We start from the raw sequence: 26025 nt of genomic DNA on the forward strand, positions 1-26025 counted from the left end.
TGCCTGTGTTCTGGCGGATGAGGCTGGATCTTGTCTTTCTGGTGGGCAGGACCGTGTCCGGTGGTGAGTTTTGGAGTGTCTGTGTCCTTATTATGATTTTAGGCAGCCTTTCTGCTAGTGAGTGGGGTAGTATTCCTGTCTTGCTAGCTGTTTGGCAAAGTGTGTCCAGTACTGTAGCTTGCTGGTCATTTAGTGGAGCTGGGTCTTGGTTTTGAGATGGAGCTCTCTGGGAGATTTTCGCCATTTGATATTACGTGGAGCTGGGAGGTCTCTGGTGGACCAATGTTCTGGACTTGGCTCTCCCACCTCAGAGGCAGAGGCCTGACACCCGGCTGGATCACCAAGACCCTGTCACCCAGACGGAAAAAGAGAAAAAGGAAAAAAAAATATATATCATTGCTCCCAAAGTCCACCATCTCAATTTGGGATGATTCGTTGTGTATTCAGTATTCCCCAGATGCAGGGTGTATCAAGTTGATTTTGGAGATTTAATCCACTGCTCCTGAAGCTGCTGGGAGAAATTTACCTTTCTCTTCTTTGTTCGCACAGTTCCTGGGGTTCAGCCTTGTATTTGGCCCCGCCTCTGCATGTAGGTCGCCTGAGGGCGTCCGTTCTTTGCTCAGGCAGGACGCGGTTAAAGGAGCAGCTGATTCTGGGGCTCTGTCTCACTCAGGCCAGGTGGGGAGGGGTACAGTTGCGGGGCGAGCCTGCTGCGGCAGAGGCCAGCATGACGTTGCACCAGCCTGAGGCTCGCCGTGCGTTCTCCTGGAGAAGTTATCCTCGGATCACGGGACCCTGGCATTGGTGGTCTGCACAGGCTCCCGGGAGGGGCAGTGTGGATAGTGATCTGTGCTTGCACACAGGCTTCTTGGTGGCTGCAGCAGCAGCCTTAGCGTCTCATGCCCGTGTCTAGTGTCTGCGCTGATAGCCGTGGCTCGCGCCCATCTCTGGAGCTCATTTAGGAGGTGCTCTGAATCCCCTCGCACACCGCAACACAATGGCCTCTTGCCTCTTAGGCAGGTCCAGGCTTTTCCCCGGACTCCCTCCCGGATAGCAGTGGCACACTAGCCCCTTCAGGCTGTGTTCACACAGTCAACCCCAGTCCTCTCCCTGGGATCTGACCTCTGAAGCCCGAGCCTCAGCTCCTAGCCCCGCCCATCCCGGCAGGTGAGCAGGCAGTTTCTCTCGTGCTGGTGCATGCTGGTCTGCACCCGTCCTCTGTGCGGCAATCTCCCTGCTTTGCCCTCCGCGCCCCTGTTGCTGCTCTCTCCTCCGTGGCTCCGAAGCTTTCCCTTTCGCCACCCCCAGTCTCTGCCCGCGAAGGGGCTTCCTAGTGTGTGGAAACCTTTCCTCCTTCACAGCTCCCTCCCACTGGTACAGGTCCCGTTCCTATTCTTTTGTCTGTTTTTTCTTTTTTCTTTTGCCCTACCCAGGTACGTGGGAGGTCTGAGGTCTTCTGCCAGCATGCAGTAGGTGTTCTGTAGGAGTTGGTCCACGTGTAGATGTATTTCTGATGTATTTGTGGGGAGGAAGGTCATCTCCACGTCTTACTCTTCTGCCATATTGAAGGTCTCCCCCAATATTATGTCTTGAAGGAGCAGTTTTCAGAGCCAGACTTCTTAGAATTATTTGGTGGCTGCTACCATTTGATTTGTGTGTGCCTATGAACCAAGGACACAGGGGAGTTTTAAAATGAGAACAACTTGCTGGTATTCCACTTTGTTATTCTTTCTTTTCTCACTTTTATTCCCTTGTTGGTCTTCGATTCTGGGCATGAAATATTAGTTATGTTGACAATTTATTTACATACCATGATTAATCTAAGTTAGGGGCTTCTCTGGGCTCTATTAAAACAGCACGTCTAACAAATGAAATGCTGGCCCAGGGGAGCAATTTCATGTACTGTAAATCTAGTTAACTCTGTTATTGAAGATAAATGCTGTCAGCCAGATTTAAGGCTCAGAGATACCTGAGAGATACTCGGTATTCGCTGGCATAAACCCCAAGTTGAATGGCTGTCACCAGTCATCAGTTTACTCTTTCAAGGTCATCAGGTGCAATTACATGAAGAGGAAGTTTATGAATGTACTCGTGGCTCAATGTTTGCTGTAACCAAATTGGTCTCCCATTGTGGCTTAACAGCAAAAACATGTAGAATTTACAGTTCAGACTCTTTGCCCTTCCAACCGGCTTTTCCTTGTTCTTGCTTTCACAGCTTCCCACCTCACCTTTGCCCTCTGACCTGTTTTGAACACATACTGGGGACCTGATCTTGGCTTTATCCTTTGGACCTGATTTTTAGGTATTTTCCCTCTGACCCCACCTTTTTTCTTCCTTACTCTTTGCCCTAGTCCCTAGGGACCTGTTGTCTAGGCCTGGATATAAAATACATTATGTTCAGTCAGGATTAAGATAGGCTGAATAAATATGTTTTCTCACCAAATACATGGCTTTTAAGGTTATTTTGAACTAATGGAAATGATACTGTATTATCGCTGTGGTTCTATCCCTAACAGCTCAAAAGCAAGAGGCATAGAGTATAGAGTAGTAATTTATATAGTCTCTGGAGACAGCCTACCTGGATCTGGAACTCACGTCTGTATTTCTTGGCTATGTAACTTTGGGAAAGTCACTTAATTTTTCTGTGCTCAGTTTCCTCATCTGTATAGTGGGAATGATGATAAGATAGCTGCTTCACAGGGTTACATGAGAAATATTAACTATTTGTTGTAGTTCGTTACAGAAAAAATTTATTGAGGGTTTTCTATGTCAGGCATTATGCTAGATGTTGAGGATAAAGTGAGCACAAGATGCAATTTCTTCCCCCAAAGTGCTCACTTTTATTGGGAGAAAGAAACAAAAAGGCAGCAATAACCTAGTGTCATAAGTCTGTGGGAGGAGTAAGACAAGATGCTTTGAGAGCACATAGGAGCCTAACTTAACCCAGCCCTGGGCAATCCAGGAAGGCTTCTTTGAGGAAGTGACATGACGCTAAGTCCTGAAAGATGAGAAGGTGTGAGCCAGGCAGAGTGGATATTGCGCTGTAAGCAAAGACAGCAACACATGCTGAGGTTTGGAGGCAGAAGAAAGGATAGGTCACACTCGGAGGAACAGTAAGTGGTTCAGTGGAGCAATTGTGGTAGAGCCTTGGACGAGAAAGGTGTATAAGGATGAGGCTCTGAGGGAAGGAGCCAGCTGAGGGCATCAGGAGGCAGAAGGACTAGATGGAAATCAGGGTCTGGAGAGGGGAGGTAGAAGAAGTGGCTGGTCAGTGTCCACAAAGTCCAGAAGAGGTAACAGATGGAAAACCCAGCAGAAGAGTGAAATGAGTCAAATAAGGATATTTACATCAGAAAACTGGTGGTACCCATTTCACAAGGTGTTACATGGGAGAGACCAGTGAAGACAGCGCCCCACTGAGAACAGTGCCGGAGATGGGGAAAGGGGAATGGACCAAGGGCTGCTGGAGGAGCCAGCTATGGATCTGCAGCCAAAGGCTAATTAACGGAATGAGGGCAACAGAGCAGAAGCAGCAGCCACGCTGGTATGAGTAGTTCCAGCGAGCTGTGAACTAGCTCTTTCACTGTTCCTGAGCATAGGATGGGTGCCGGGATGTGAGGGAGGCTTCGAGCATGCTGAGAGTAAGGTGGAAGTTGATGTCAAGTTGCTCAAACTGTATTAGCCTGAAATATGTTCCTACCCCAGAGAGGCTAATAATTTGTCTCTTTCCAAATTAATAGTCTTTAAATATTTGTCCAAAATGTATTTGTAGAGAAGGTTGACTACTGCATTTGAGGAAGGGAAAATAGTTTTTCCCCAATTGTCCCAGCAATTCACCTGTGGCCCACGGTGATTCCCAGCACTATACTTAACAAGACCCACTCTTTCTTAGATGAGTCATGCACGTTGCTTGAGGTCTCATCCTATTTTTCACCTCAGGAATTTTAATACTGTTCCTCCTAACTCCATACAGTTGTCTCCTTGACAAAAGTTTCAGCATATGTAATTTCCCCCATCATGTGACATTTGCAGTGATGTTTTACCTCAGGGTGACATTAACGATATTTAATACTCAGTACTATACACATACCATAGACCAATCAGAATGGTGGCTGCCTTAGTGCAGAGCAAGGCCTGGATGCCCTGCTGGGCCAGACATTAAACCTTCTGTTTCTGGTTGGTGAAGAAGTCCAGAGGTGGGTAAGCTGGGGTGAGGGACTTCTGGAAGTCCCAGGGGAGAAACTAGGGAGACCAGAATGGTGGTCTAGAGATGTGGGCTCAGGAAAACCGTATGGAAGTATTTCAACATTTTAACTACTGGAACAATTACGCTATGCATATCTGTTAAATATCAGTGCTAGTTTTGACACGCATCAAAGGTTGGTACCGTGGTAAACTACTTAGCTCTGTTATTTTCTGAGTCCAGCTGTGGGCTTCCATGATGCTGAGAGGAGATGTGCAGGGGCAGAAAGGCAGAGAGATAATCCACCTGTGATGCGTTGGGTTTATACTTGAGAAGGAAAACACATCCCCACAAACACATACGTGTGTACATGTGTGCATGTGTGTGTGTGTATTTGCACTAATTACCAGAGAACTGAAAATTCCCTTCCTCTGTATCTTTCTATTCCTTCTTACCTACAAGACCAAGAAGGAGATGTCTTGGAACTCAAATTCACTTGACTGTGAAAGCAGATCTAAGTGTAGCTCAAGCCCTTAAGTGAAAGAGGTAGAAATAACCCCAAAGTGGCCAAAATTCTGCTGCCATCTCCTCTGGTGGTGAGCCAAAGCTTAAAAACTGCATCACCATTTTTTTTTTTTTTAGCAAAATGGCTGATTGCTGTGAATCACAGAGAAGAGCCATAGTCTTTATCTTAAAATCAGAGGTTGCTATGCAATTCACTAGGGAACCCCCAGGGGCAGCTTTGATCTGGTCACACCTCTGCCCACCCACTTGGGTTGACTTTTCCTCCAAAGTCTTCCTGTTACACAGTTTTTCAAGAGTGAGAGATTCAATGTATCCTGTGAAAATAGTTTTGACAGAATTACTGTTTACATTTTTGCAGCTCAAGTGCATGGGATATTTCTTCAACTTTCCTCATCACAGGCAACAAGACTTAGTGGTGAGTACTTTCATTATGTTGTTATTATAATAATAATGCAAACATGTAATCTGTTCTCCTATCCCATGTGTTTCTTTAATGCTAATTCACTCAAATGAATTGTGTTATAAAATAAACTGAAACATATTAAAACTGTTGAGAGTTTAAGCAACAATTTGAATCAGGCCTCATCAAACCAGAAGTGTCCAGCATGCTCTACCAACAGGAGCTGGGGAAAGACTTTTTTTTTTAATTAATTAATTAATTAATCTATTTTTGGCTGTGTTGGGTCTTCATTGCTGTGTGCGGGCTTTCTCTAGTTGTGGCGAGCAGGGGCTACTCTTTGTTGTGGTGCGTGGGCTTCTGGTTGCAGTGGCCTCTCCTGCTGCGGAGCATGGGCTCTAGGTATGTGGGCTTCAGTAGCTGTGGCATGCGGGCTCAGCTGTTGTGGCTCATGCGCTCCAGAGTGCAGGCTCAGTAGTTGTGGTGCATGGGCCTAGTTGCTTCCTGGCATGTGGGATCTTCCCGGACCAGGGCTCGGACCCGTGTCCCCTGCACTGGCAGGTGGATTCCCAGCCACTACACCACCAGGGAAGCCCCTAGGGGAAAGACTTTAACAGAGAAGTGGAAGCAAAGCAAGGAACTTATTTGATTGGCTATAGTTTAAGCAGTTGCTTTATTTGGGGAAGACTAGTTGGCTGTTTGTGATTGGTTTCCTTAGGTTTTCATTTCTTAACCTTGAGACATTTACAGGCTTAGGTTTTGGTTTGCTTAGTAGTCTGCTAACATGTTAGAGCCACCTCATTCTGTTGGCTTCATTGTTTGATTAACTTAACATATGTATTTGTAAATTGGAGAATGGGGTCAGTATGTTGTGGAAGTTGAGTGGGTTCATACATAATTTTCCTCAGCATGTTAATGTTTTAAAGCCAAGCTTTCTCACAATTAGAGAAAAAGCTTCTCAGTATATTAAAACTTAAGATAAAGCTAAAAATTCTGCAGAAATACCTTTCCTTTGTATAAAATGTAGCTTGTTATAGGCTTCAAGAATTGCTGCATTTTCTACGTTAAGCTCTCTGGGTAGTTGCAGGTAGAGAGGAAGAAGCCAAAAGATATTTACTCCATGTTAAAAGAGAAATTAATGATAAATTAGGCTGTTCTTGGATTGTATTTTAAGTTTTGGATAAACTGATTTCTATGGAACTGTCTTCAAGGACATTCATTTCAAAAGTAGAAGGAAGTATGATTTTAGTGAAAAGGCCATACAATTTGAATGATTGAGATTCTATGTCAAATGCCCATGGAAATTTAACCATACTAGCATAATTTCTTATTAGGATTCTAACTGGTTTTGTTAGGGTGCTGATTTCAAAGTTGTATTTTTTTAATTGAGATATAGTTGATTATATTAGTTTGGGTATACAACATAGTGATTCAAAATGTTGATAAATTCCATATAAAGTTATTATAAAATATTGGTTATATTCTATGCACTGTACAATATATCCTTGTAGCTTAATTATTTTATACATAGTAGTTTGTGCCTCTTAATATCCTACCCCTATCCTGACCCTCCCCTCTCCCCTCTCCCCACCGGTAACTGATAGTTTGTTCTCTATATCTGTGAGCTTGTTTCTGTTTTGTTATGTTCATTCATTTGTTTTATTTTGTAGATTCCACCTATAAGTGATAACATACAGTATTTGCCTTTTTCTGTCTGACTTATTTCACTAAGCATAATATGCTCCAGGTCCATTCCACATTGTTGCAAATGGCAAAATTTTCATTCTTTTATGGCTGAGTAGTATTCCATTTTGTATATACACCATATCTTCTTTATCCATTCATTTGTTGATGAATGCTATGTTGCTTCCATATCTTGGTTATTATAAATAATGCTGCTATGAACATTGGGGTATATTTATCTTTTCCAATTAGTGTTTTCTTTTTCTTCAGATACATACCCAGGAATAAAATTGGTGCATCATATTGTAGTTCTATTTTTAATTTTTTGAGGAACATCCATACCATTTTCCATAGTGGATGTAGAAATTTATATTCCCACCAACAGTGTACAAGGGTTCCCTTTTCTCCACATCCTCACCAACATCTGTTATCTGTTATTGTGGTCTTTTTGATGATAGCCATTCTGATACATGTGAGGTGATATCTCATTGTGGTTTTGATTTGCATTTCTCTAATAACTTGTGATGTTGAGCATCTTTTCATGTGCCTGTTAGCTATCTGTATGCCTTCTTTGGAAAAATGTCTACTCAGGTCTTCTGCCCATTTTTCAATTGGGTTTTTTTTTTGATATTGAATTTTATGAGCTGTTTATATATTTTGGATATTATCCCTTTATTGGTCATATTATTTGCAAATACTTTCTCCCATTCTGTATGTAGTCTTTTCATTCTGTCTATGGTTTCCTTTGCTGTGCAAAAACTTTTAAGTTTAATTAGGTCCTATTTATTTATTTTTGCTTTTGTTTCCTTTGCCTTAGGAAACAGACTCAAAAAAATATTGCTACGATTTATGTCAAAGTGTATTCTGCCTATGTTTTCGTATAGGAGTTTTATGGTTTACAGTCTTACATTTAGGTATTTAATCCATTTTGAGTTTACTTTTTTTTAATGGTATGAGAAAATGTTCTAACTTCATTCTTTTACATGTAGCTGTCTAGTTTTTCCAGCACCACGTATTGAAGAGAATGTCTTTTCCCCATTGTGTATTCTTACCTCCTTTGTTGTAGATTAATTGACCATAAGTGCATTGGTTATTTCTGGGCTCTCTCTTCTGTTCCATTGATCTATGATCTGTTTTTGTGTTAGTACCATACTGTTTTGATTACTGTAGCTTTGTAGTATGGTGTGAAGTCAGGGAACATGATACCTCCAGCTCTGTTCTTCTTCTCAAGTTTGCTTTAGCTATTCTGGATCTTTTGTGTTTCCATACAAATTTTAGATTTGTTCCATTTCTATGAAAAATATCATTGGTATTTTGGTAAAGATTGCATTGAACCCATAGATTACCTTGGGTAATATGGTCATTTTAACAACTTAAATTCTTCCAATCCATGCACACAGTATAGCTTTTCATCTGTTTGTGTCCTTAATTTCTTTCATCAGCGTCTTATATTTTTCTAAGAACAAGTCCTTTACCTCCTTAGGTAGGTTTATTCCTAGGTATTTTATTCTCTTTGATGTGATGGTAAATGTATTGTTTTTCTTAATTTCTCTTTCTGATAGGTCATTGTTAGTATATAGAAATGCAATACACTTCTTTATATTAATATTGTATCCTGCAACTTTACCAAATTCATTGACAAGATCTAGTAGTTTTCTGGTGGTGTCTTTAGGATTTTCTATGTATTGTATCATCTGTAAATGAAGTCAGGTTTACTTCTTCCTTTCTGAGTTGGATTCCTTCTATTTCTTTTTCTTGTCTGATTACTGTGGCCAGGACTTACCTTACTATGTTGAATAAAAGTGGCAGGAGTGTGCATTTTTGTCTTGTCCCTGATCTCAGAAGGAATGCTTCCAGTTTTTCACCATTGAGTATGATGTTAGCTGTGGGCTTATCATATACAGCCTTTACTATGTTGAGGCATGTTCCTTTATACCCACTTTGTGGAGAGTTTTTTCATAAATGGATGATGAATTTTGTAAAAAGTTTCATCTGCATCTATTGAGATAATCATATGGTTTTTATTCTTCATTTTGTTAATGATGTGTATTACATTGATTGGTTTGTGAATATTGGACCATCCTTATATCCCTGGGATAAATCCCACTTGATCATGGTGTATGATCCTTTTAATGTATTATTGCATTTGTTTGGTTAATATTTTGTTGGAGAATTTTTACATCTATGTTCATCAGTGATATTGGCCTATAATTTCCTTTTTTTGTGTGATAGCTTTGGTTTTGATATCAGGGTAATACTGGCTTTGTAGAATGAGTTCAGAAGAGTTCCTTCCTCTGAAAACCTTTGAAATAGTTTGAGAAGGATAGGTGTTAACTCTTCTGTAAATGTTTGGTAGAATTTGCCTGTGAAGCCATCTGGCCCTGGATGTTTGTTTGTTGGGAGATTTATTACTGATTCAATTTCATTACTAGTAATTGTTCTGTTCATATTTTCTATTTCTTCCTGGTTCAGTCTCAAGAGAGTGTACATTTCTAGGTATTTGTCCATTTCTTCTAGGTTGTCCATTTTATTGCTGTATGGTTGTTTGTACTAGTCTTATATGATCCTTTGTGTTTCTTTGGTGTTGGTTGTAACTTCTTTTTTGTTTCTGATTTTATTGCTTTGGGCCCTCTCCTTTTTTCTTGATGAGTCTGGCTAAAAGTTTATCAGTTTTGTTTATTTTTCCAAACAACCAGCTCTTAGTTTCATTGATCTTTTCTATTGTTTTTTGGGTTTGTTTTTGTCTCCATTTCATTTATTTCTGCTCTGATCTTTCTTTTTTTCTTTCCACTCACTTTGGGTTTTGTTTGCTCTTCTTTTTCTAGCTCTTTTAGGTTAAAGTTAGGTTGTTTATCTGAGGTTTTCCTTGTCTCCTGCGGCAGCCTTGTATCACTATAAACTTCCCTCTTAGAACTGCTTTTGCTGCATCCTATACATATTTGATTCTTGTGTTTCATATTCATTTATCTCCAGGTATTTTTAAATTTCTCCTTTGATTTATTTAGTGATCCATTTGTTGTTTAATAGCATATTGCTTAGCCTCCATGTGTTTGCATTTTTTGAAGTTTTTTTTTTATAGTTGATTTCTAGTCTCATAGCACTGTAGTCAGAAAAGATACTTGATATGATTTCAAATTTACTGAGAATCGCTTTGTATCCTAGCATGTGATCTATCCTGGAGAATGTTCCATGTGCACTTGAAAAGATTGTATATTCTGCTGCTCTGAATGTAATGTTCTATATATATCTATTAAGTCTGTTTAGTCTAATGTGTGATTTAAGGCCAGTGCTTCATTATTGATTTTCTGTCTGGGATTTCTGTCTATTGATGTAAGTGGGGTGTTGAAGTCCCCTACTATTATTATGTTACTGTCAATCTCTCCCTTTATGTCTGTTAGTGTTTGCTTTATGTATTTAGGTGCTCCTATGTTGGATATCTGTCTATCTATCTATATTTATTTATTTACAATTGTTATATCTTCTACTTGGAATGATCTCTTGATCATTATGCAAGGTCCTTCTTTGTTTCTTGTTAGGGTCTTTGTTTTAAAGTCTATTTTGTCTGATAGAAGTATTGTTACTCTGGCTTTCTTTTGATGTCCCTTTGCATGGAATACCTTTTTCCATCCCCTCACTTTCAGTCTGTGTGTGTCTTTAGATCTGAAGTCTCTTTTAGGCAACATATATATGGGTCTTATATGTGTGTGTGTATACAGTCTGGGGGGAGGGGCAGTGGTTAGAGCAGGATTATTTAACTCAGGAAGGAGTCAGAAATGTCCATGACCACATATTTCTTCCAGTGAGGTGGTATCCTTCAAAAACCCATCTTTTACCATCCTCTATAAGTAAATGCTTCCTCTTCTTTAGGCACAAATGCAATTGTTACCATTAATAAAAGTCTGCTTACCTTTCTAAGGTCATCTTTTCTAAGAACTTTTCAGTACTTTGAGGTTGATTGATCTTCAGACTTGACTTGAAACACTGTCTTGTACCACCTTAGGCACTCTGCTCACAAAAACAAATTTTAAAATAATGTGTGGAGAAAACAATCTTTCCAAAGCCACATTTCACCGTGAGTTCCAAATTTATGTCTGCCACTGACCTGTATAGAAAAGGAACTTGGCCTTTCTAAGTTTGTTCTCTAGTTTACAATGTGAATAAATACAACTCATATTATCCAAAACCTTTCTGGGGGAAAACGGGTCCATTGGGCCCAATTAAGCTGATCATAGCTGCCCCTCTTACCTAACAGGTGATTTTATAGCTTATAGTTCTTGGCATTTGTCTATCTTTACACATTTCTAAGTAAAGATAAGTATACAAGGCATTGATACTGACCTTTGTAATAATTTTTTGAACTCTATAGTGTATGTGTTCTTAATATGCGTGAGGTGAAGGCGAGTTTAGGCTTTCTGTTTTGGCCTCATCTAATCAGATTTACCTGCAGACTTCTGGTTTATTTCTACTGTAGTCTAGTTTCTGTTCTTCTCTACCTTCTGTTCATATGTTTTTTCAAACTAGGGCAGAGAGCAAACAACATCTGCCCTGGAATCAGTGACCCCAATTCTGTCCTTAGAGAGCACTGGTTTGCCCTTCCTTCTTTGGTAGACTTCTAGACCTGAAGATTGGTTTTCTCTCCTTGGTTTTAGTAGAGCCTCTGGCCTTGATCCTTTATCTTCTTTATTCTGTATTTGTTGAATGAATGAACAAGTACATATAGCTCAGTCTAATCCCCCAACCCTGCCCCTAAAATAAATCAAGGGACTTGATTTTTGGCTGCCTAAGAGAAATGTTTTAATAAAATATCTCTAGAAAATCAAATTTAAAGTCATATACAGCCTACAACATATATTTTGCCTTATTGTGGGTAAAGTGCATTCATTTTTCAAGGTAGATGAATCATAGGATAATTTAAAACAATTTAGCCATGAAAATCTCTGTAGCATGTGCAGAACTAAGATTAAATTTAAGGCAATAATAATTCCCTGTCAGGAGAAAATGGATATATTTCATCAAGGTACTTCACTTGAAAAGTAATTGACTCACCATTTCTATTCACATTACCATCTGAACATTGTAAAACTAAATTTAAAACTATGGGATTGTAATATGGTTTTCTGAAAAGTCTATTTTAATTGTCAAACTTGAATATGAGACTTTGCATCTAAAATAAGTTCTTTTTTCAAAAGTAGGAAAGCACTAAATTATATTTAGGGAAACATAATACCATTTTTGGTATTAAATAGAAGTACTACATCTTGTCATAAAATTTTAACTAGAAAATTCTGGGAATGGAATTTTTTCAATATTTCTCTCAAAACAAACTTAAGAACATATCTTTCTTAAGCTACAGACCTAGACATGCAAAAATTGTATTTTTTTGGTATCTTGGGTCCCAAATACACCCAATGATAGAGACTTACTTTTAGAAATTCAGGAGTCAATGCAAGGTTTTATTAGTGAATTCCGGGATTCTCTTATCTCTTGTTCAGGGTTTATTTACTATCTAGAAGTGGGGAGAGGGCTTTATGTTACACACAGATGCGGGAGGTTGGAGACGGGACCATTCCTCTAACAGAATTCATCCTTGCTGGCATTCCCTTCTCATAAAAATAATATTACTCATTTATGTTATCACTGCCAGATTTCATGCTCCTGAGTATATATGGCCAGAAAAATGCAGTGATAGTCTCCTTGTTACAGCAGATCAGGGAATCTAATAACCTTGGTCCATTGCAATATAAAAAGTGGGAGTTTGGAAGTGAATCCAATTTAAGCTTCTCCCACAGAGAGAACTTGGTGTTTGTTGGATGAATGAATGAAAGGATGAATGAGTAAATAAGTAAATGTTTCTATTGCTACAGTTTTGAGGACCAGGAGGCTATTTATCCCCTTTCCATGTAACAGAACTGGTCTAAGTTTATTTATCACTTGCTCTCTTCTCAGCTGTCAGAGGACTTGCTGCTTGCCATTTACCTGTGCTGTCCTTGCCACTGGTCTCCTTTACTCTTCCTGGTTTTTTTCTTCTTTTTATTTCCTTTGGCTCTTGTTCTTTCTCCCATGTGCCTCAACTTTCCTGAGAAAAGGTTAATAGTTCATTGCCCTTTTCAGCAAGACAAATCATGCATTACTGGCCCCAGTGTAAGACACAGCGCTGTGTTCTTTGGCTCCTTGTGACTGTGCATCTTCTGCTTCAACACTGGGAAGGCATGTCCTAATTGTTCTAGTTCCAGGGCTCATGAGGCAGATTGCCAGAAAACAGAGGTTGTACTCACCGTTCTGGTTGCATACATAAGGAAAAATCAGCATCTGTGTGTAGGTCTGCTGTGTCATGCTTGTAGGTTGTTTGAACACAAACCTATAGAATCCAGGCTGGAAAAACAAAACAAAACCAAACGAGGAAAAACAGCATCAAGAAGGAGGAGATATGGGGACATATGTGTATGTATAACTGATTCACTTTGTTATACAGCAGAAACTAACACACCATTGCAAAGCAATTATACTCCAATAAAGATGTTAAAAAAATAAAAAATTAAAAAAAATTACCCAGCCATGAAAAGGAACAAAATTGGGTCATTTGTAGAGATGTGGATGGATCTAGAGACTGTCATACAGAGTGAAGCAAGTCAGAAAGAGAAAAACAAGTATCGTATATTAACGCATATATGTGGAACCTAGAGAAATGGTACAGATGAACTGGTTTGCAGGGCAGAAATAGAGACAGATGTAGAGAACAAACGTATGGACACCAAGGGAGAGCGGGGGTTGGGGGTGGTGGTGGGATGAACTGGAAGATTGGGATTGACATATATACATTAATATGTATAAAATGGATAACTAATAAGAACCTTCTGTATAAATAAATTAATTAAATTAAATTCTAAATAAATAAATAAAAACAATGACTTTTGAGCTCTAAAAAAAAAGAGAAAAATGTTTGATGTTATCTATTGATCAAGCATTCCAGTCTTAACTACAGTGGTAGACCATGCTAAGCACTGACCTGTCTCCCAAGTTTGCAGAGGGCTCTAGACTTTTATTTTCTCAGTGATTAGTCTCTAATCTAATTAATTTGTAAGTTCTGGTGTCCCTGCTCATTCTTCATCAGTAGGAGACCCGGATGTCAGATGTGTGTAGTCCAAGTTCACCCCCTTCTCAAACTCATGCTTCAACAGAGACAGAGTTATTGCTTAGAAAATTGCTTTCAGATAATCAACTCTAGAATCATGCCTTCAATTAGAAGAAAATTTCGTTTAATTATTATAAAGCACCATTAAATATAGACCATAATTTGATTATCCCAGGCTTTTAATTACCTGAAATCTTTTCTTATCAGAAATAATGTTCATGGATGCTATTTATAAATTCAAATAGATATTTTTGAGGGAGTAGAAAGAAAAGTGAGAGAAACTGAGCACACCAAGATGTTTTCTGACCCCCTCAACCTCTATTATTAGGTCTAAGACCCTAGGGCAGCATTTTACAAAATGCATGACGTGGAATGCTGATATGTAGTTGGGGCAGGGATGGTGGCGGCAGGGGAGGCGTGGTGGGGTGGGGACTATGGGCAGGTTTCTGTGGACTAATAGGTTGGGAAAGCAGTGGCCTAGGAAGGGTTGAGAAGTTTAATTTTGTATTTTTATTTTTTGCAAGAGGCTTTAATAACAGAGCCTTTATTAACAATGCTAACACGCAGTTTAAATCTCAGAAAGAAACACATGCAACATTTCCCAGCGTTATTTGAACAGAATGGTAGATCTTGCTGTCCTGACATTCTATGGAACACACTCTGGGAAGTCTACACAAAGTAATAAAAAAATTATTAGGACACATTTAAATATGGTATTTAGAGTAAAATGACAGTTCAAAGTTAATAACACAAAGAGCAACACAAAGGCATTAAGAGGTATACTGAAGCAATTACACTTGGTCCAACTTCACCAGAATTCATTTACACATGTATCAGTCTTACCAGTGTTATTAGGCAGCTAAACTAAATACACAATGTTGATGTGTACATTCAGCAGAAAATTCGATGAGTTATTTAAAAAATCATCAAGATTTAATGGAAATCATTCTTGTTTAGCTTCTTATTCAAGCAGCCAAAGGTTTATTTAAGTAGATTGAGAGAACTTCTATTTCAAGTTTACAAGAATATAGTAATCACAAAATGAAGCTTAAAGAGTTTATAGGGCACTTCTCCCCAAATTTGAAGTTTTTATTATAAGAAGGTTTCATTAGGAAAACTTTCTCATAAGCAGTATTTAGCATCCATTTATTTCTCTCAACTCTTCTTTACGCGGGCCTCTCACTGTTGTGGCCTCTCCCGTTGCGGAGCACAGGCTCCGGAAGCGCAGGCTCAGCAGCCATGGCTCACGGGCCCAGCCGCTCCGCGGCATGTGGGATCTTCCCGGACCGGGGCACGAACCCGTATCCCCTGCATCGGCAGGCAGATTCTCAACCACTGCGCCACCAGGGAAGCCCTGGACTTAACTTTTAAATGCTATTTTCCTGGACACTTATTATGCCATTTCAATGACCAACTGATGATAACATCCAAATAGGGCCTCAAGTTCACCATTTGTTCCAGTTTTAAATTTCTTTACATCATCATCAGCATGCTCAAAATCAACTAATTCTTTTACCATTACTTCTCTATTTCTGAGTTCTAAATTTTGATTCATTTTCTGGTAGGCTGGATAGGGGAAGAGATGCTGCGGGTCTGGGAAAGAGAATAAAAAGATTAAATTGTCATTCACAACATTACTACTCAATGTGTGATCCTGGACCAGCAGCAACAGCATCTCCTGGGAGCTTATTAGAAATGTAGAACCTCATACCCCGTCCAGACCTACTGAATCAGAATCTGCGTATTAACAAGATTCCTATGAAATTCACATGCACGTTAAAGTTTAAGAAGACCAGTTCTCAAACTTGGTGGCAGAGTGCAATAACCGTAAGAATTATTAAAAAGTGCTGATGCCTGTCGACCCCTTGCGGAGATTCTGATTCAATTGGTATGGGGTCTGGCTTAAGCATCAGGATTTGTAAAAAGCTCCCTAGGTCATTCTCATGTACAGAAACCTTTGAGAATCACTGGTCAAGGAGAGTGGAAGGGTAAATAGACCAGGGTAGTGGTCCTCAATCTTTGGTGTATATCACCCCCCAAATAAAGCAGTAAAGCAATACAGAGGGCCAGGCTGCTGAAGTAGGATAGACCCTGTGCCCTTGTATGTGCCAAGTTTCCCAGCTGGCTCTGACAAACACCAACATTTAACAGCCACTGGATCAGGAAACCATATATAATTATTGGCAGCTTTCAGGGCCTCTGAAGTTTTTGGGGATCTCCCTTGGGTTCTGTTTTTTATGACTTAGAACACTGATACAGGCGTCTGTGTGGTTATTGTATTACCTTCCTATTTTATCACCTAATATGTATCTAGAACTGATTCTTCCAGGGATTAAATCATGCCCTGATTGTTTGCTAGCTTAGTACTGCTAAGAACATTTTTTTATATGGGATCTTTAAGGAAAAAAAAAATTGAAAGATTTAAAATTTTGTATTATTTTTATCAAATATTCTATCCCCCGTTTAATTCTGTGTTATATACAATCAGCACGAGCTTAGTTTTTCCCCAATAACATCCATAGTTTGTCCTATGAAACATACACGCCATTCTGTAGACAAGTTTGTAAACTTTGAGCAGTAGAAGCCTTAGCACCCCAGCGTATCTGGGAAGAGGCTCAGATACAATTGTCTTTGCCCCATTTGCTCTCTCTGACACCTCTGGCTCTCTTCCCTGCTCCTCAAAGCTGCAGTATCTGAGCTTCCTTACAAGATTAAAGATGAGTACTTGGAAATAAACAAACCTAGCTTCCACAGCGTTCGGATCAATAGGCCTTTTAAAATGTTTGAGCAATTCTCTCCAAAGAAGGTAGAGAGGGGCAGCAGCCATGCTGGGCAGAATTCTGAAAATAAGATTTGTGTTTTTCACACTCCCTTGCCCTCCACTCCACCTGTGACCCCCTCAGTGTCTCCCAACAAGCACACGGTGCCCTTGAACTGCCCTCTGGTTGCTTGGTGTTCCCCCACTGGAACTCTTCTACCAGGCCCGCCCTCTAAAATTTTTTCCCACATCTCTCAGGGACTTGAGTATCTGATAGATTTAGATTTAGATTCATACATGTTAATAGTACATTAATAGACGACCATATTATTTTAGGTTCTTTTTATTGCACACATGGAAAAACTGGTTGTGACTAGCTTAAACAAAGAAAAAAATTTAATGAAAGAAAAATGAATGGGAGGGAGAGGTGTCTCGGAGAATTTAAGAAAGAATCGCATCACTTAGCCCTGGGAAATGCAGGAAACAGGGCAGGAAGTGTACTTGAATCTTACCCAAGTGGCTGACATTAAAGTGACTCATCTCCATGGCTGTGTTGGAGTTGGTTCACAGTGGCTTGGGAAAACCAGTTGTTAAATTTGCTGGAGTTTTGCAAACCAAATGATATTACATTAGTACTTTGAAATTGGCCATGATGTATTTACACCAAGGAAATTGGCAGATGCTGCAAAAAGCATTACCAGCATACTACCACTCAGCTCTAACTTTGTTCCAAACTTCAAATTCCAAAGAGCTGTATTGGAATTATGCAGTTGATGTGTCCATTTCTGTGTTAATTATGTATGGCCAGGAGAACAGGTTTATGATATACAGACATAGCAAACTGTATATCAGTGGTGCCCTCAGGAAAGGGGATCTTTATGAACTGGGCAGCCACCCAAGGGCTTTCTGCACAGTTGCTATCACTTTGCAGATAATATATTCACTTCTTAAACAGGCTTAAGCAATTAAGAAGTTAGGAAATAGGACATGTGCCCTTACTGGGAGAGAATTTATGTACCTAGCCATGACTGTGATGAATGCTACAGCCACTCCTGTGGGTCACAACTGACTGCACATTGTAATCACCTGAGACCTTTAAAAATAGACCAATTCCTGGGTCCCATCAGACCAATTCCGCTTTAACTGAGTGTCAGTATGTTTTAAAACACCTAAGCATGGTGATTATAGTTAACAGTATTGTTTTGTATGTTTGAAAGTTGCTAAAAGAGTAGATCTTGTGTTCTCATAGCAAGAAAAATAAATTTGTAACTATACGTGGTGATGGATGTTAACTAAATCATTTCACAATACATACATGTATCAAAGCACTATCTTCTGCACCTAAAACTAATACAATATTACATGTCAATTATATCTCAATTAAAAAAAAGAAGAAGAAAGCATCTCATATAATTCCAATTGCAGCCAGGATTGAGAACAACTGAGGTTATGAGCTGACATCATTAAGGGCCTTAGGGAAGTAAAATCTTTACATGATTGTCACTTGCTGCTAAATCAGAACTGTTATCTATAGACTTTTACACCACAACATATGGCAGACTTAAATTTTACATGATGTCACAGATTCTGAAATGGTTCCTGATTCATTGCGGAACAGGGGGAAAGAGTGAAAATAAAGCAATTGACACGCCCTCCAGGGTCAGGAACAACCTCACTCCCTGAGGAGTGAGAAAGAGTATAATTTGGGGCTGATAAACTGAAAAGTGATGGGTCTAGGAACTTGACAATGAGGTGTCAGGCACACTGCTGGGGTTAATAAATCACATAGTCCCTATATATGGATTTTTAAAGTTTTGAGGCAGATAGTACAGATCAGGGAGTTTTCACTATTGGAAAGATAGGGGTTTTAGGAATGCCTAAAAGCAGCATTTACTCAATTATTGATTCCACTCTTTCTTTCATCCAGCGATTATTTATAGAGCAAATATTATATGCAAGATGCTGCGTTAGACCCTGGTAAAAGTAGCATCTGATCCTGCTGAGTTCCCATTTTAGCAGAAGAAGCAAGAAATAAATCATTACACAATTAAGCATTTAATTACAAATGTAAACAATGTTATGAAAGAAAATGACAGATTTTATGAAACCATGAGCAGAAAGATCTGAGACCTGAGACCTATTCTGGGAAGTCAGGTAACGTCAGGGGAGCCTTCTGGAAGTGATGTTTGAGCTAAGATCTGAATATTTGTGGGACTTATTAAGGAACGTTGAGAATGGAGATTGTTTCTAGAAGGTAAAATAGCCTGTGGAAAGGGCTGTTTGGCTGAAAGGGGTTAATGTATATGAAGAACTGAATTCTTTCAGTCCAGTGAATCTGTTGGGCAGGAGTAAGGGCGAAAATAAGACTGATGAAGAAGGCTGGAAAATGATAATGCAGGGCCACACAGACCATGTTGATATACATCCCAAAGGTAATGAAAAACAATGAAAGGGTTTTAAGAATAATGTTGTATAATAAAGGATTTGGCTGGTCTTTGTCCCTGGTTCTTGGGAGATAACCTCTAAATCCTTGGGCTTCCATGATTAATAGGACTGTCCTCATTATTCATGGTGGACCCCTTGGACCACACCCCCATTTATGCTAATGTGATGACTCAGGATAGGGGCTGATCACACCAGAAAGACCAACCATGTGACTAGAGATTTGGGACTTGGAGCCACATGATATTAGCCTAATCTTTGGGGAGAGGCATGGGGCTGGAGATTGACTTCAATCAGCCAGTGACCACATCTATCATGCCTAGGTAATAAGACTCTAATAAAAACTCTGGATGCCCAAAGCTCGCGTAAGTTTTCTGATTGGCGATACATATCAGTAAGCCCAATGGTGAAATATCCTGAGGACACAGAAGCTTTGCATTGGGAACCTCTCAGACCTTGCCCCTGTGTCTCTTCATTGGCTGTTCCCATGCATCCTTTGCAATAAAACTGTAATCTTAAGTATAGTGCTTTCCTGAGTTCTGTGAGTCACTCTAGAAAATTATCAAAACTGAGGGGTTATGGGAACCCTTGAATTTGTAGACAGTTGGTCAGAAGTATGGGTGGCAGGGAATCCCCAAGCTTGTGACTGATGTCTGAAGTGAGGGAAGTCCCGTGGGAGGTTATATCCTTAACCTGTGAATTGGGCACTAACTCTAGCTAGTTACTATAACAATTACATTGCGGATAGGGGTGTGTGTGTGTGTGTGTGTGTGTGTGTGTGTGTGTGTGTGTATTGTGGCAAGTGGTTTACTCAATTCTTCCATGTTGCTATTTTGGGCTCAAACTTAGTTCTGTCACTTTCTCTTAGAAACCTTTCCAACTCTTCAAGGCAGAGTTTGTAGCTCCTTATGGTACTAGTGTTCCCAAAGTCTTTCATTCTTTTCTTTGTTCTGATGTTTATCCAATGTATGAAAAATATTGGTTCACACGACTCATTTGACTGAGAGCTACTTGAGGGCAGGGAGCTTGTCAGATCCTCAGGTCCCATCCTAGGCCCGGAATGAATGAATGTTAAGGTGGAGGCAATACAGGCAAAGTCCTGCTCATTGAACTTGAGTAGTTTTTATGGCTTCTTACATGACTTGAAGCTGTTGTCCTGGATGGACTTTGGGAGGAAATATCTGGATAGCAGTAAGGAAGTAAAACTATAAAACTGGGCAGCTTTATGACACAATAAAAGAATAAAAAGAATTCAATAATTTGAATAAAGAATTCAAATTGCAAGGCAAGAACTACTATATTATTAACATTCACATCTCACTATTGCTCTACCAGTGGTCTTAAGTGTTTTGCTGCTTTGCCTAATAATTTTGAAAAACTATGTACCCTCCCAACATTTAAAACATTTAAATTTATATCTAAATTTTAAATATTTAAAATACTTACTTTCAGTAGTTGAAAGTGATGTAATTTCTGGTATGTTGTAAATATTGACAGCTACAACACTAATATTACATTTTAAAATTTGTCCAGTGGAATATGAATATCACAAGGATTTGATACTTATCATATCTATAGTAAAAAGATGAACATCTTTTTTAATAGTTCAAAATTTCTCCTTCCTCCCCACTTCACTTATTCTCCAGAATTTTAACCTAATATATTTTGTGATTGACAGTATTTACCCAATCATGATTTTCTGAAACAAAAATATGTATATAAATGTAAATTTAATTTCCAGTAATCTTAAAATTTAAGTATGTTTTAAATCTCTAGTTTTCATTATGATCACAATCATTATTGGTACACAGTTGATCAAAACAACATAAATATTGACAATTTTTGGACAACTGACAAAACAAAATTTGACAATTAAATTATTTAATATTATGCATTTATTAAGGAGATGAATGAGTCTTACTTTTCAAACAATGCATCATCTATGTATGACCATTGCTAGAATGAGTCAGGATTCAGTTTTATTCCTACTTTAGATTATTTTTCATTTACGTGCTGAGAAACTTTGCTCATGTAAGTTAGTTGAGAATGTAATAAGTTTTGTTCTGGTAATGTCACACAATTCTTTGAACTCCTTGCCACTTACATGCCAAAAATCACACAGCAATCTATCATTAAGAAGTATTTTAAATTATCTATTAGTTAGTTATTCCTTTAAGTTTGTTGAAAGCAAAGATCTTGAAGTCATTTAGAAATGAAAAAAGATTTGTTACCCAGTCATTAGAGGCATTCATTTTCTCAATATCAACAAAAATATTTCACATTTTTCTTTATTTGCATCATGGAGGTTTTCTCAACCTAGGAATTACATCATAGTAAGATTAGCCATGGCGAGAGTTTGGCCTTTCTTTGTAAAGTAAAGCAAAGGTGGAAAGGAGATCTTGTATGACCCCTAAATCTCAGGAGGTTCTCAGATACTGTTGAGATATGTAAGAAGTTGGGGTTCTGGGCACTGATCCCCTGAGAGCCACCTGTCTGCCTGGGTATCCCTTGTGCAGTCCTTGTGTTCTCAGAGGCCTGATTAATCCTTTTGAAGGCCCTGACCTAGCTGATGAGGTTTGTGGTAACTAATGGTGATGGGTCTTCCTTACCGCTACTGCTGCTTTGGGAGGATTTAATGTTTTTACAACTGTCATGGTGCAGTTTAAAACATGGTTATACAGGAAAAGAGCACACTATAAACTTCGACTTTAAAATCATATACATAGAGATACCAAATAATAAAATAATTAGCAATACAAATTTTTAAAGCACCTGGTTTCTTTTTTTACATGATTTCATACTAATAAAATGGAAAATCTTTTTATTGTTAAAAGATATATGGTAGGAAATTCTGACCATAGGATTAGTATTTGAGATTCTATCTGACGTTCATTTGTGTTTTTCAAGATCCCTGTAGTGATTCATACTATTTAATGGGGGAAAAGTCCTGTCCTCAGTGCCCTCAGGGAGTTTGACAGGTCCCTGAGGACCCCATAATGTGGCAAGTATCACTCAACAGCACCAAAGCAGTTGCAAAGCAGCTTTTGTAGTAACCTACTTGGCAACTCCAGTTACCTTTGAGCCTTCTGGGATAGTCAACAGAAGGGTTTCGCCTTTCTCAACAGGCAATGTCATAATTTTACATTAAGCCACAGACAATGCCATAGTGTTACCTTTTTCACTGATATCAAAGCAAACTTCTTAACCACCTGGACACTCCTAACAGCTTCACAGTATTCCTTAAGATCTGGAAGTGTTCAATATACAGCAATTAATAAAAGCCCCTATTCCAGTGGTTCCAAACTGGTTGTATGCTTAAGAATCATGTGGGATGCTTCTTTAACATGTAAATTTAAAAGTTTGAGTGGGAGGAATAAATTAGGAGTTTGGGATAAACAGATACACACTACTATATATAAAATAGATAAACAACAAGGACCTACTGTGTAGCACAGGGAACTATATTCAGTATCTTGTAATAACCAATAATGGAAAAGAATCCAAAAACTGAATCATTTTCCTGTACATGTGAAACTAACACAACATTGTAAATCAACTATACGTCAAAGTAAATAAATAAATAAACAAACAAATAAATAAAAAGTCCCTAAATCAAACTTTGATTCAGTTGATTTGAAAAACTGCATATTACTAGGTAATTATTATCTCATGTTTCTTGGCATTATCAGCCTTGTATCTCAAAGCAAAATATTAGATAGAAAAGGATCTTCACTAGATGACTTATAGAGTGTGGGTTAAACACAATGCAGCAATGCTTGAGTAATAACAGTGAAAAAGAAAAAATTACTACGTCACACAGCATTAAGCACTTCCAGTGATCACATCTCCAGTTATATTCTCAATGTTTTTTTTTTTTACATCTTAATTGGAATATAATTGCTTTACAATGGTGTGTTAGTTTCTGCTTTATAACAAAGTGAATCATATACATATACATATGTTCCCATATCTCTTCCCTCTTCCATCTCCCTCCCTCCCACCCTCCCTATCCCACCCCTCTAGGTGGTCACAAAGCACAGAGCTGATATCCCTGTGCTATGCAGCTGCTTCCCACTAGCTATCTACCTTACATTTGGTAGTGTATATATGTCCATGCTTCTCTCTCGCTTTGTCCCAGCTTCCCATTCCCCCTCCCCATATCCTCAAGTCCATTCTCTAGTAGGTCTGTGTCTTGATTCCCGACTTACCCCTAGGTTCTTCATGACATTTTTTTTTTCTTAGGTTCCATATATATGTGTTAGCATACATTATTCGTCTTTCTCTTTCTGACTTACTTCACTCTGTATGACAGACTCTAGGTCCATCCATCTCACTACAAATAACTCAATTTCGTTTCTTTTTATGGCTGAGTAATATGCCATTGTATATACGTGCCACATCTTCTTTATCCATTCATCGGATTATGGACACTTAGGTTGCTTCCATCTCCTGGCTATTGTAAATAGAGCTGCAATGAACATTTTGGTACATGACTCTTTTTGAATTATGGTTTTCTCAGGGTATATGCCCAGTAGTGGGATTGCTGGGTCATATGGTAGTTCTATTTGTAGTTTTTTAAGGAAACTCCATACTGTTCTCCATAGGGGCTGCATCAATTTAGATTCCCACCAGCAGTGCAAGAGTGTTCCCTTTTCTCTACACCCTCTCCAGCATTTATTGTTCTTAGATTTTTTGATGACGGCCATTCTGACTGGTGTGAGATGATATCTCATTGTAGTTTTGATTTACATTTCTCTAATGATTAATGATGTTGAGCATTCTTTCATGTGTTTGTTGGAAATCTGTATATCTTCTTTGGAGAAATGTCTATTTAGGTCTTCTGCCCATTTTTGGATTGGGTTGTTTGTTTTTTTGGTATTGAGCTGCATGAGCTGCTTGTAAATTTTGGAGATTAATCCTTTGTCAGGTGCTTCATTTACAAATATTTTCTCCCATTCTGACGGTTGTCTTTTGGTCTTGTTTATGGTTTCCTTTGCTTTGAAAAACCTTTGAAGTTTCATTAGGTCCCATTTGTTTATTTTTGGTTTTATTTCCATTTCTCTAGGAGGTGGGTCAAAAAGGATCTTGCTGTGATTTATGTCATAGAGTGTTCTGCCTATGTTTTCCTCTAAGAGTTTGATAGTTTCTGGCCTTCCATTTAGGTCTTTAATCCATTTTGAGCTTATTTTTGTGTATGGTGTTAGGGAGTGTTCTAATCTCATACTTTTACATGTACATGTCCAGTTTTCTCAGCACCACTTATTGAAGAGGCTGTCTTTTCTCCACTGTATATTCTTGCCTCCTTTATCAAAGATAACGTGACCATATGTGTGTGGGTTTATCTCTGGGCTTTCTATCCTGTTCCATTGATCTATATTTCTGTTTATGTGTCAGTACCATACTGTCTTGATTACTGTAGTTTTGTATAGTCTGAAGCCAGTAAGCCTGATTCCTCCAGCTCCGTTTTTCGTTCTCAAGATTGCTTTGGCTATTCGGGGTCTTTTGTGTTACCATACAAATTGTGAAATTTTTTGTTCTAGTTCTGTGAAAAATGCCAGTAGTAGTTTGATAGGGATTGCATTGAATCTGTAGATTGCTTTGGGTAGTAGAGTCATTTTCACAATGTTGATTCTTCCAATCCAAGAACATGGTATATCTCTCCATCTGTCTGTATCATCTTTACTTTCTTTCATCACTGTCTTATAATTTTCTGCATACAGGGCTTTTGTCTCCTTAGGTAGGTTTATGTCTAAGTATTTTATTCTTCTTGTTGCAATGGTAAATGGAAGTGTTTCCTTAATTTCTCTTTCATATTTTTCATCATTAGTGTATACGAATGCCAGAGATTTCTGTGCATTAATTTTTTATCCTGCTACTTTATCAAATTCATTGATTAGCTCTAGTAGTTTTCTGGTAGCATCTTTAGGATTCTCTATGTATAGTATCCTGTCACCTGTAAACAGTGACAGCTTCACTTCTTCTTTTCTGATTTGGATTCCTTTTATTTCCTTTTCTTCTCTGATTGCTGTGGCTAAAACTTCCAAAACTATGTTGAATAAGAGGGGTGAGAGTGGGCAACCTTGTTTTGTTCCTGATTTTAGTGGAAATGGTTTCAGTTTTTCACCATTGAGGATGATGTTGGCTGTGGGTTTGTCATATATGGCCTTTATTATGTTGAGGAAAGTTCCCTCTATGCCTACTTTCTGCAGGGTTTTTATCATAAATGGGTGTTGAATTTTGTCAAAAGCTCTCTCTGCATCTATTGAGATGATCATATGGTTTTTCTCCTTCAATTTGTTAATATGGTGTATCACGTTGATTGATTTGAAGAATCCTTGCATTCCTGGAATAAACCCCACTTGATCATGGTGTATGATCCGTTTAATGTGCTGTTGGATTCTGTTTGCTAGTATTTTGTTGAGGATTTTTACATCTATGTTCATCAGTGATATTGGCCTATAGTTTTCTTTCTTTGTGACATCTTTTTCTGGTTTTGGTATCAGGGTGGTGTTGGCCTCGTAGAATGAGTTTGGGGATGTTCCTCCCTCTGCTCTATTTTGGAAGAGTTTGAGAAGGATAGGTGTTAGCGCTTCTCTAAATGTTTGATAGAATTCGCCTGTAAACACATCTGGTCCTGGGCTTTTGTTTGTTGGAAGATTTTTAATCACACTTTCAATGTCAGTGCTTGTGATTGGTCTGTTCATATTTTCTATTTCTTCCTGATTCAGTCTTGGCAGGTTGTGCATTTCTAAGAATTTGTCCATTTTATTGGCATAGAGTTGCTTGTAGTAATCTCTCATGATCTTTTGTATTTCTGCACTGTTAGTTGTTAGTTCTCCTTTTTCATTTCTAATTCTATTGATTTGAGTCTTCTTCCTTTTTTTCTTGATCAGTCTGGCTAATGG

General features: G+C 38.7%; 1 protein-coding gene across 1 annotated transcript in view; it reads left to right on the forward strand.

Moving 5' to 3' along the window:
* The window catches only part of ERAP1 (endoplasmic reticulum aminopeptidase 1), a 129024-nt gene that overhangs the window by 30730 nt on the left and 72269 nt on the right, over positions 1-26025 (forward strand). The window contains exon 2 of the mRNA XM_032626601.1: positions 5067-5123. The gene's annotated coding sequence lies outside the window, so the exon portion shown is untranslated. The remainder of the gene's footprint in view (positions 1-5066; positions 5124-26025) is intronic.

This window comes from Phocoena sinus, chromosome 3 (assembly GCF_008692025.1).
Source record: "Phocoena sinus isolate mPhoSin1 chromosome 3, mPhoSin1.pri, whole genome shotgun sequence".
NCBI lineage: Eukaryota > Metazoa > Chordata > Mammalia > Artiodactyla > Phocoenidae > Phocoena > Phocoena sinus.